Source organism: Cryptotermes secundus, unplaced genomic scaffold (assembly GCF_002891405.2).
Source record: "Cryptotermes secundus unplaced genomic scaffold, Csec_1.0 scaffold97, whole genome shotgun sequence".
NCBI lineage: Eukaryota > Metazoa > Arthropoda > Insecta > Blattodea > Kalotermitidae > Cryptotermes > Cryptotermes secundus.
In genome coordinates this window covers 1,601,799-1,612,906 of record NW_019720561.1, presented here as the reverse complement: position 1 = coordinate 1,612,906, position 11,108 = coordinate 1,601,799, and the positions used below count along the sequence as shown (strand labels likewise).

Here is an 11,108-nt window from a genome sequence, read left to right as displayed (position 1 = left end):
TCTGTGGCTAGTACAATAGGCCAGTAGTGGCCGCAGTATCGGGTGGACTCAGTTTCATCCCACTAAGGAAAGAACTCCTGTGGTAATTATGAAAATCCATTCGACTACGCGCCTTGAAAAAGATAGTAAAAAGTGATGTTTCTAATAAGTTGTAATGACATTATCTTAAGCTTGCGAGTTAAGTACAAGTACATTGATCATTACTGTTTGAGTACAGGTGGAAAACACATCATTGCTTTGCCAACGACGCACTGAATTATGCACTGAAGTACCATGTGTCTATTTTTACATTTTATTTTGCTGGTAGCTATAACTAAGATTGTTTTAATGTAATAAATTTGATTAAAATATCGCTTTAATATATTGTGACGTGGATGGCGAAACAGGAAGTAGGGATCACGTGAACTCTGCTTTCTCGCGAGTGACGTCACATATCCCCACTCCTCCCATCATTACGCAACGCTCGATAAACACCCCTCCCCGCTATGCTGTGATGTCACGCAACAGTAGGGCGTCTATAGCTAGGCAATGCGTATGTAGACACACCTGACAACAATGCCTGGTATCTGTTGCCGAGCAACAAGGTGTTCTCTATGTTGTCCGTGCCGAGCCTAAATAAGGAGCAGCGAGCACTATTCAGGAGAAGTGAGTATTGAGCCAGTTTCTAGAGAGAGAGTTACTAGTAACCAGTCAGTTCCAGTCTAGCATTCGCCGGAGTGAGTTGAAGTCCAGCAGCTACGAGTTGATTTGTATCGAGTGAATGACAGTGTCTACAGTAGGAGAAGTATTTCTGATACTACAAATGGCAGTAATGGTGTAATTGTGAATTGTATACGTATAAGAGCAAGTGTGGAATAAATTCATTACATCCAAGACGGCGTGAAGTTTTTGTCGTGTGACATACACCCAACACGTGACAATATTTATAAAGTGTATTGAAGATCACTCAAAATGACCTTCTGTGTGCCGATATGAACCGAACAGGTCTTCACGATCATACGAAAGACTTCATTACGAGAGAGCTACTTTTCATATTCAGGTATTTCATAAAATAAGGTCCAACACGCCGACCATAGTGACCGCGTGGTCTAAGGTATGAACTGTTTTCGTTCGCTTGAGTTCTGGCATTGTGGGTTCGAACCCGACTCAAGAAATTGATGTCTGTGTATGCTTAGTTTGTGTTCTGTATGTAGGTAGCTGCCTTGTGAGGAGCTGGTCACTCATCCAAAGGGTCATACTGAATTCATAAAAACGTTTACGAAACTGAAGAAGAGGTCAGGGCCCAACGAAGTACTGTAGTGCCATTGATGAATGAATGAAGTCTTTCTTTTTCATTTCATTAAATACTATATACAACTTCATATAGGGTGTCCCAGGAGGTTAGTTCAATATCCTGGGAGGTGATAGTATCGGTCATGCTAAGCAAAAATGTGTATAGATGTCCTATTCCAAACGGTTTCCAAAATAGACTTATGGATGTTATCGCCCCGCATAAAGGAACATAAAGATGCACTCAGACGTTCAACACGCCATGTCCTCACACAAGTTGCAAAGTGTATTGATGCTGACTGCTGAATTTTCGAAAATGTGTTGTACTGTGTAAACTATATCATCTTTTTCACTTGAACAATAAATACTGGCGTTAGAAACAGTACGTATTATCTCTTTCTAATCAACAATTTTGGAACTGCAGAGTGAAATAGCTCTAACTCGGAATATGTTCGGAATAGGACACATGTACCTATGCACATTTTTGCTTAGAATAACAGATAACATGGCCGGTCACAGTAGCCGAGCGGTCTAAGGCATGTACTGTCTTCGCTTGTTTGGAAACCGGGATCGTGGGTTCGAATCCCACTCAGGGCATGGATGTTTAGTTTGTGTGTGTGCGTTTTTCTATGTTTGTGTACAGGTAGAGGCCTTGCGACGAGCTGATCACCCGCCCAAGCAGTCCTACCGAATGTGTAAGATCTAGAAAAACCGAAGTGAACGGAGAAGTTCACGGAGCTAGGCCTAGGCCCACTGGGGCTGTAGTGCCAAGGGGGAAAAAAACCGATAACATGACCTACCACAATATTAACATTTTCTCCCGGACACCCTCTGTATGAACAAATAAACATGTAAGATTATATATAGACATATAAGAAGGGATCTTGGAAAAGGGATTTGAGAATTACCACATATAGCAAGTCTCGCCACGGCCTATTCTTCGGGTTGTGCTGTGAAACGTCTCAAACTCTTCGCAGTGTGGTAGTCCGAAAGGCTTGTATAAAGTTCGGACGACTGGAAGGCCTATCTGATATTGTATCGTTTTAATATGTTCAGTTTCCTTCTTTGCGGGACAGCTCAGTTTTCGTCATTATGCCCGTTATTTCTGCCTGGGAATATCTTGAGCACGGCCGGTGTCACTGAGTGATAACCTCCTTTAACGTACAGTACCTCAGTTTTTGCACCGATTGTACTTAGGCCTTCCTTTATTTATCTGAATAAACAGAGATTAGATACATAGGTACTGTAAGCAATTTTTCTCTTTTAACTAAGACTGTCTCTCTCTCTCTCTATCCTGGAAATAGAGCACGAATTATTATTCTATTTTTCAATGGCTCTTCCAACCCATTCAGAGCCCAGGCCTCTTATTAAGTTCCTTAATCATTATTCACAGACGGTAGGACTCCTTAGGAGAGTGATCAGCCTGTCGCAAGGTCTCTACTTAAACAGAGGATAACAAAAACACAGCATAAACGCATACACACACCAAACATTTATGCCTTAAATGGGATTCGAACCCACGATCCCGGCTTCCGAGCAAGAGATGATAAGTGCATGTCTTAGACGAAACGGCTACTTTGACGGGCCACGAATTACTATAGCCCTTTGTTTATTCATTTTGAAAGCTAGAGATAAGTTACATGTAATATTTCTGTTGCTTTAGAAATGCATACAGAATTTTAATAGTAAAATACGTATGGAAGAGATAAATTAGATTCTTGTGGGAGGATAGTATATAATATTAAAAGGTTTCTTAGAGGTAATATGGCGTGAGTGTGAGAACTTGATTCATATGGCTCAGGATAGAAACCACCGACGGAATCTTTTGAACGTGAAAATAAGTTAATTAATAATTAATACCTGCTTCTAACTACCAGTCAAATTTACGATAACTACCCATAAAATTATTCTTTATCCAGCCGAAATTAATCTGAGAGGATCCTGAGGTTTTGAAAATGGTAGTTGGAAAAAATGGACAGGCGAAAAACATGACCTCGTCTAGAAAGTCAGGAAAGCTATGGAAACGTTAATTAGGAAGTATGTAAAGTGACGTTTTTGTAATATCTTTGATAGGCAGTAACAATCTTTAAAAGACACCTGCTTCATTATTACAGAATATAGCATGTCTTATAGGGGTGAATTTCTTATCTTAAATTTTTTATTATTATGACTCTACAGCCCTTTGTCGGGCCTTGGCCGCTTTTTAAGTTTCTTCACTCTGTACACAGCTGGTAGGTTTCCTTGGACAGGGGGTCAGCCCGTCACAAGGCCTCTACCTGCACACAGAACAACACAAGCACAGAATACATGCACACAGACATCCATGCCTCAAATGGAATTCGAGCCCACGATCCAAGTCTTTGAGAGGGCGAAGACCTGACGGTCCCTGTGATCGGCAATCTCAAGAATTAACAACGAAATATTCCTCAACATCATTAGCAAAATTAACTTCGTTATAAATATGCGGTGTATTTTCATAGAGGCTGGGACCCGACATTTATGTACCCTTCAGTTTAGCTTCGCGTTCTGAACGGTAAAATACAACGCTTTCTATACACGAAACTTTTTTCCTTGGCACTACAGCCCCAGCGGGCCTAGGCCTACCTCCATGAACTTCTCCGTTCACTTCGGGTTTTCTAGATCTTACACAGTCGGTAGGACTCCTTGGGCGGGCGATTAGCTCGTCGCAAGACCTCTACCTGTACACAAACACAGAAAGAACACACACACAAATTAACATCCATGCCCTGAGTGGGATTCGAACCCACGATCCCGGTTTCCAAGCAAGCGAAGACAGTAGATGCCTCGGCTACCGTGACCGGCTTTTCATGAAACTTAAACTGGCATATTGTTCAATATTTAACAGAACTTGGTGAGAAGTTATTAATAAAATTGCGCTATTGATTATATTAAAATTTCTGCCTCTTACTGACCGTATCCGCACTAATTCGATAATACAATACACAGTGTAGACTACAAGCAAACCACATTTCGCCTAAGCTCACATGGGTCATCATCTACAACAGACAACATACTCGTACAACAGAAACACATATCAGCCAAGTTTAGCAAAAATCCTTAGTGCACTGCTGCTACGAAAGACAGAGAACTGGCTGTTGTTAGCAGGTGCGAAGGCCAAAGACTATAGAGCCAAGCGTAAATTTGTTGTATCTCAACTCCCCTCCCTCTGAAGAGGCAAGGTGTAAGATCACCTTGTTCTACGCTCCTGACCTGTATTTCCACCCCTCGGCCAGACATGTGTTGACTACTAATGCCAGAAACCTTGCATTGGTGTATTTCAAGGAAGAGGGAATTAAAAGGGTCGTAAACACACGAATTTATATTCTTGTGGTAAGGGTCTCTGAATGTAGATAGGATAATTGCATTGGAACAGTCCACATTCAATTCTTCGTGAATTAAGTTTTCATCACGCAAGTAAAATGCTTTTTACCTGTTTAGCTACAGACATACAGCCATGAGAGACGCCTGTTCTATTGATGACTCTAAGTGTGAGATAGGTGTTGATTCGTATCCGTGAGGTTTCCGGTTCGTAGCTCGGTCGGGAAGCCAACTATATTGATTAGTTTCATTGCTTGAAGTATTGAATATATGAACGAAGTAAAGGATTACAGTCAACGAACAATGAATGACAGATGTTTCAAGAGCGAATTTATATATGGGTGCATTTCTATACAGCATACATGGAGATATGAAAGATTAGATAAGAACATATATGGAGAGGCAGATACACACGGCATTCTAATATTAAAATTTTCCTATGCTACAAGCTGGAAGGTTGCGGGTTCAAGTCCCGATGAGGTCATTGGATTTTTTCAGTTGACCTAATCCTTCCAGCCGCACTAGGCCCTGGGGTTTACTCAGCCTCTAACATAAATGAGTACCAGGAATTAATTAAATAATTTTCCTGGGGAGTAAAGCTCGGCCGGCGCGTAAGGCTGACAACCTTACTGCCATCTTTGAGCCGATTGTCTAGATAATGTGGGACCCTCAACGTCTCACAGCCCTATGGGCCTTCACGGCCTGTTACAGGAATAGCTTTACTTTTGCTTTTTTAATTTTACGTCATAGAAATAGATTTTAGATGGGATTTAACTGGCATAGCATCAGATCCAACGCCCGGATTATTTGAACTCGGTTCCATAAATGGCTGGGAATATTATGACTAGTTGAATGAAGCGAACCTCGCTGCGGGAAATTTATTACTTATGTAGAATAATTCCGACTAGTTTGTGTTACGTACACAAAGCAAAACAATTCCATGTGTGAACATAAGCAGGTAATGTTTCATGTTTCGTGGGAAATCCTCTTCAATAGGGAATTAGGGAATTAATTTAGTAAAATGACGGCGGATATGGTGGCAAAGGGATAAACTGTGAAGCGTACTGCGGTCTAATCGATTGGAGTGTTTTAAGTGTGGAACAGCATTAGCTCATTGTGCGGTCACGGAATCTATATTAACTTATCAGGAATATTGTTATTGCTATAACAGCATTAAGCATGGAGTCGCAAATCACTATTGATTTCGACATTTTCGACAGAAATTCTCTATATGATACAAAATATAGCAGATGTGTTCTGAATTAATGCGTACGCGTGATGTGTCCTATTGGTGAAAATGCTCCTTTAAACACGAAATTATTCTAATGTTTCATGACTGCTCTTTATTACTATATTACAATTTAGCACGGAATCCTATTCTGTATTTAAGCATCCTGCTGGAAATAATATCTAATAGTGTTTATCGTAATACACAGTCCGTCAACAATGCAACAAATTATTGCTTCTTTCTTATACTTTCACTTTCCACACAGCATGTTTCGGCACTAATGTCCAACTTCAGGTGTCTTACAGATTGCAGACGTTACACAACAACGGGCTTAGAAATATAGAAACAGGCTTTCGCAATAAAACATCTGAAGTAAGAGATCAAAGCAAGTGGACGGCGCCCCTTGTGAGGAATTTTACAAGATTTGTAGAAAGTTTTAATAGATTTTATTTGATTTAAATTAAGTGAAATACAGGATGTGCTATTTTAGCTCATACAAATTGACTACGATTATGACGTTTAAAGCATGAAGCGTGTAGTCGCATATGTGACGAATGGATAATATTAGTGCAGTTTTAGCATAGTAAGACACCTGAGGATGGCCATTTAGGGGCGAAGCATGTGTCGAAAGTGTAAGAAAGAAGGAACAATTTGTAACATTTTTGACCTGCTGTGCAGTACAATAAACAGTATTAGACGGAATCTTACATTGCTATTGATTTTTATATCATTCTGGATGGAAAGTCTACATGACAGAATCTTTAACTAGACATCTGTTGAATTAATGTGTTTGTGAATTTTCGTATTAGTGACTAGAAACAAAATTATATTACATTTTAATGAATATTGTTGTTATTGCAATGGCATAAAACGTGAATTTGAGTAACGTAATTGATTTGTATATACTTCGGAAGGAAAGTCCATATGATAAATACTACCAGCCAGACATAGCTGGAATTAATTTTTGACTGTGAAATTTCATGTTAGTGTTACTGTACTAGCAACAGCAAAATAAAAGCTTGTCTTTCTGGTTAGGTGCTCTAAAAACGTGGATAATAGGTTTCAAAAGTTAAGATATCGTTTAAATTTATAATCGAAATGAGACTAATATGTTTACATTCTGTTATATATATTTATTGTGTGCTTTATTAGTACAGACACAAAAATCCTTAATATCAATTTAAATTCACATTACAAGAAATTATATTTTGCAAGTTTAGTTTTATAATGAAGATATTAATTGATCAGAATTTTCATACGTCCTCTTCACTCTGCGGAAACCTGCAACAGGGAACACAGCATTGAGAATTCTTCGTATGCTTGCAGCTCAGCCTCTCTTTTCTTTCGTAAGGAATAAAGAGAAACAGGTAGGATTTAAATATTGCGCTCATTGTAAACAATTGAACTGTTGTAGAAAATGAAGTTCTGACGGTGGTGCTTGTGAAGCGTACTCTCTTCTGGGATATGTCATCCGAAGTTTCGGAGTAATAAATCGCCTGCATGTTCAGAGTCAAAGAATATATGGAGCAAGAAAATAATGTGGAAGCAAGAGCCAAACAGAAACTTTCTTGTCATCTGTTTCACGCTGGTTTCTTCCTCTGCTTATTCTTCAACACAGAAGATGGAGGCGATATATTGTTTCGAAACGTCGATCGATTTTCAACAGACTACAAGACGTTATATCGGAGACGACAGCGCAAATTAACTGAAATATTTTTGTATTCTCTTCCGGTTCCTCTGGTTCTCATTTTGTTCCAGAATCAACAATACTTACTTCAAGATGGTTTCGTTCATATTGTTACAGTAAAAGTTCTGATTGATATAAAGCTCAAATCGAAATCGATTTAATCTAAACATGAATCACCGTGAAAAGTATTTTTACAGATACAAATATATAAATGATTTATAATTTAAACATTTCTTCATAAGAAAAACTTTAACAAATTTAATGAGAATTAATTGCATTCCTCAACACTGTTCTCCAACAATGGCTGATTTAATCTAAAATAAATTAAAATGAAGACAAAACGGGGAAGAAAAATCACATAAGATGCATTTTGGATCTACAAGACAATTATATTCAGCAACAAAAAGTACTATTGCACATTGGTTGTTCTTTATAGTAATCCTTTGAGACAATAAGTGAAGATGACAATCTCGAAGCAACGGATTTTCTAGAATATTTATCTCGGTATCTGTGAATGAGATTTGCCCGAAATATGTACTACAGAGACCTGTTTGGTTCGAAGAAACACAGGCCGGCCGTGACGGACATGGCATCAAAGCGCAGCGGTCATGCAACAATGTGCAGAACTGACCAGGGGGACATCTGTAGCGGTCACAGGATCCTGTATGCCCAAAATAAAAAGCAAATATAAAGCAATATGTTGAACTTACACTTATAATATACCTAGAATTGTTCCTTTGCAATTTCTTCCTTACGCAGTATATAGTAGCCATCTCTACGGCAATTACTCAAGATTAAAATAGAACCGACAACAATGCAATTATATTGGTTATAATATTTGCTATATTTGATATAATTAATTGTGACACCGTTTTCTGATTTATTCCATTTTTAAGTAACTATTGTGTACAAAGGCTAATTGGATTGGTCATGTTTTACGCAGAAACTGCCTTCTGAAAGAAGTTATTGAAGGAAAGATAGAGGGGCGGATAGAAGTGACCAGAACACGAGGAAGAAGACATAAGAAGATGCTGGATGACCTTGGAGTCAGAAGAGGATACTGTCATTTGAAGGAGAAAGCTCTAGATCGCATTAAGTGGAGGAATTGTTTTGGAAGAGACTGTGGACCTGTCGTCTGACAGATTACTGATGATGATGATGATGATGATGATGATGATGATGACTGTGTACAAGACTACTATAAACCATGATTTTATAACACAACAGGATGCAAAGAGTAAATACATCTGCTATTTATGCGAGAAATTTCTGAATAAATATTGTTTAAATATTGAACATCTATTAAGATAAAATATCATTATATTTCGAGATGTATCTGTGGGTAATCATAAGGCACTTCACTTGGAATAACTTGCATCGGAAGAGGTTTGAATTTTGTCCTCCTGATAAGTAAAATTCAATACCACTGAACAATTCGTTGAGGTAGAAGTGTACATTATACGTAATAAGATGTCAGTACATGCAATCAATTTATATCGAAAGAGGTAATATCTTAAATCATATTACGGGAACAAAATGTCTCCATCGAATTGCTTAACTAATCTTAATTAACAATTCGAAATAAAATAGGTTCTTGGGAAGTGAATAGACATAGTTAAAATAAAAAAAAATTCTCTCGTATTTTGAAACAGAAGTTTCACTCTTATGCTGAATAACCTGAACACTGGCCTCTGTCCTGAGCCACAATATGTTTCTTTAAGATCATTCTTAATATTTTCACCATAAATACGCCCAGGCGTTGCGAGTGTTCATGTCTCTTCAGAAATTTAAACAATTTCTTTTTACGAATTTGTAACCTCTTCCATAAGTGCCAAGTACCCAGCCCATCACAAGCTCCTTGAATTGATCGTTCGAACAGAATTTGGTGGAGAACACACATTTCGTGGGTCCTTGTCACGCAGTTACCTCCATCCTCTTGCTATTCTGTCCACCCCCCACTCAAATACACTCAGTCTGTTTTGCTACCTTTGGATGAGAAAACAAGTTCCGCTTCAACACAAAGAAACAAGTTCAATACAAATTTCTTCCTCTGTGCCTACGAGACATGGAGATAAATATTCTGAATTGGATAGTAGCAAAGCATTATTGTGTTCAATTTTCGTGAATATCATTGTAAAGCCTGCTTCTGTAGTCTAGTGGTCAGAGTTCCTGGCTACAGATCTAGAGGTCGCTGGTTCGATTCCCGGCGCTAACAGATTTTATGAAAAGTAATGGGTCTGGAAAGGGTTCCACTCAGGATAATTGAGGAACTATTTCAAGGAAGTAGCGTCTCCGGTCTAGAAAACCGAAATTAACCACCGTGGGGATCCGTTTCGCTGACCACGCGACACACTCTATCTGCTAAGGTTGCCACTAACTTCACCGATAAGCTGCTGTCGCTCGGTCGGTATGGTTCGCTTGCGGACTGAAGGCTACGGAGTGTATAGATTGTAAGCAACACACAGGACAGTGGCGCACTTACCTGTTAGTGACCGCTTTGGGGAACGGCAGGTCGGGTAACGGTCGCATTGTCCTCTGAAGTCACAGCCACCTAGTTCCATCACACACACTTCCTCTCTCAGACAGCGAATGCCGTTACATGTCCGTCGGTCGCCTGGAATTCAAATGTCATTATTCTGCGTTGCTATGACAGCTTATTAACACAGCAGTTCAGTTACAATACTCACATAGCCGTGTTCAAACTGAGCAGTCATTACAAAGGGTACTATTGCCTTGTACCATGCATGAAATCTATCTACATTTTGGAGAGATATTACTGCTTCTGTCTTCAGGATCAAAGAACAAGAAGTATGTCACAGAATTTTCTGTTTCCTTGACTTAATCATGGCCACTGAAAATGGACGCAATTAATTAATCCGTAAGGTGATTTTATTGCTTCTAATTACAAAGCGTCGTGTCTCAGAAGCCTGTCTCTCTGTGTAAGTATCCTTTACGCTGTAATATTTTTATCAACTAATTCAAAGATGCTGAATATATGTAGAAATGCATTCAGTCATGACGGAAAGAAAGAAAGAAATACCCAGAGCAAGATGACCCAGTCGATGTTTCCGCCTTTCATCGGGAGATGTCGGTTCCAGTCTCGCCCTGGGCACCCACTATCTGACAGATGTTTTGTTGTTTTCCTCAAGTCCTCCAGGAAAATTCTGGGATAGTTCCTTAACTTGGGCTACGATCGACCCCTTCCACATTAATTACAATCAACTATCATCCCTTTATTCAAGGCAATGTACTCTGAATCATGGACAGTGTCCCTATGTAACCCACAAATGAGAAAGAACTGATCTGTTTGACTTCCTGCAAGAAACAAAGTTCCCCTTTCTTTGTGCAACTACAACAATGAGTCGGGTTAGATACTAACACTGAGTCTTTGTTAATATAATTTAAGTAAATTTTCATATACAATTTACTGCAAATAGAATTATGAGTCACGCAACATTTGAATTATTGAATTCCGAATATGTGAGGTTTCCATTTATATAGGGGTGCACGCGATAGCGTAGTGGTTGAGGCACTATGCTACAAGCCGGAAGATCGTGGGTTCAAGTCCCGATGAGGTTATCGGAT

The 11,108-nt window shown here is 39.1% G+C and overlaps 1 long non-coding RNA gene across 1 annotated transcript in view; it reads right to left on the bottom strand.

Annotated features, from left to right (window-relative positions):
- Window positions 1-6,948: 6,948 nt before the first annotated feature.
- LOC111868081 overlaps window positions 6,949-11,108 on the bottom strand; it is a 7,019-nt gene continuing 2,859 nt past the window's right edge. Inside the window, exons 2-4 of the long non-coding RNA XR_002843453.2 lie at window positions 10,006-10,137; window positions 8,071-8,184; window positions 6,949-7,117 (exon numbers count right to left, since the gene is read on the bottom strand). This is a non-coding gene — a long non-coding RNA (uncharacterized LOC111868081). The remainder of the gene's footprint in view (window positions 7,118-8,070; window positions 8,185-10,005; window positions 10,138-11,108) is intronic.